General features: G+C 57.1%; 1 protein-coding gene across 1 annotated transcript in view; it reads left to right on the top strand.

Annotated features, from left to right (window-relative positions):
* The first annotated feature begins 1,252 nt into the window (after positions 1-1,252).
* Positions 1,253-1,342, top strand: part of CTTNBP2NL (CTTNBP2 N-terminal like) — a 23,645-nt gene continuing 23,555 nt past the window's right edge. Inside the window, exon 1 of the mRNA XM_057387115.1 lies at positions 1,253-1,295. The gene's annotated coding sequence lies outside the window, so the exon portion shown is untranslated. The remainder of the gene's footprint in view (positions 1,296-1,342) is intronic.

Genomic DNA, 1,342 nt, shown 5'->3' with positions numbered 1-1,342 from the left:
CCCGTGGCAGGCTGCACGCTCGCAGGATGTGGTGAGTTAAGTCAGCTTTTTCTTTTCCCAACTTCCTTCAYTTGTGGCACTCCACGAGCCCGTTTCCCCTTTTCTGCAGCCACAGACRGGGTGAGTGGGCTCAGTCCTGCAGACAGCCCCTCTCCCTGTGCCAGAGCCATCTCCTCCCCTGGATGTACCCAATCTGCACATTCTGGGATCATCCTCCTCCTCTTACACCCTCTCCAGCCCATCCCTGCTCCGCCAAGGGCTTCACCCGGGTCCCAGCGGGGGAGAAGATGGTGTGTGGGAAGGAAAGACAATTTCATGTTCATCATTAAGGGATGTCTGCCCTTAAAGAAGAGACAACGGGTGAAAAGCTGAGAGACAGGCAATGCCACAGGGGCACCTCCGGCCTGGTACAGCTCAGTGGTTTTTTCCCCGGGGCTCTGAGGCAGGGGCACTCTAAATCTTCCAGTATTTATCAAGGTGGGAAATAACACTCAGACAGCCCTGTCTAGACAAAAGCATCTCCTGAACATACAAGACAGGAGACTGCGCTGGTCAGAGGTGGCATTGTCACTGTAAAGTGACGCCGTGTCACTGTGTCACGATGGGACCCCTTGCAGTGGATCCGGACCCGCTGGTGTCATGTCCCGTGTCACAGGCCCTGTGCTGCAGCTCCCCGTGGCCCCAGTGCCGCAATCACAGCACGGAATCACAGAATGGATGAGGCTGAGAAGAGCTCTGGGACCATCGAGTCCAGRTGAGATTCTGGTGCAGTCACCCAGAGCCGCTGAGTGCCACATCCTCAAACAGTGACAGGGACAGTGACTCCCCCTTCTCGCAGGGCAGCCCATTTCAGTGTGCAATCACCCCTTCTGTGAAGGATTTCTTCCAATGTTCAAACTAAAACACCTCCGGTGCAGTTTAAGGTGCTCCCAACAGTGGGAACAGCCATTCAAAGCTGTTTTCAATGCCGAGCACATCTGGTGGGATGCAGAGAGGCAGAGAATTGGCCGTGCTGTGCACAGAAAGCGCTGGTTCCATTCGGGCTGTCCCCGGGTCAGCACAGTGCTGGGTAAGCAGCTCTGAGAGCAGAAATCCCGCTGTCCTCAGCAGGGCAGTGACCCCATGGCTCAGGCACCAACACTGCCTCCAGCAGCAGCTCCAGCCAGCCCGGGGCTCTTCCCTCAGCGCTAAATTAATGGAAATGCTGATTGTTCCACAGCACCTGCACGCAGCAGAGCGGCTCGGTTCTTCAGAGGGAAGCTGTGGCCGGCAGTGAGGGCTGTGCCCACGCCCGGGTGAGTCAGGGGCAGGGGCAGAGCTGCGCTGGCAGAGAATGGAGACA

The sequence above is a fragment of the Malurus melanocephalus genome, unplaced genomic scaffold (genome assembly GCF_030028575.1).
Source record: "Malurus melanocephalus ecotype Western Australia unplaced genomic scaffold, MMel_1.1 scaffold_1137, whole genome shotgun sequence".
Lineage (NCBI taxonomy): Eukaryota > Metazoa > Chordata > Aves > Passeriformes > Maluridae > Malurus > Malurus melanocephalus.
Note: the sequence above shows the minus strand (reverse complement) of the source record. Positions and strands in the feature narration are given on the sequence as shown.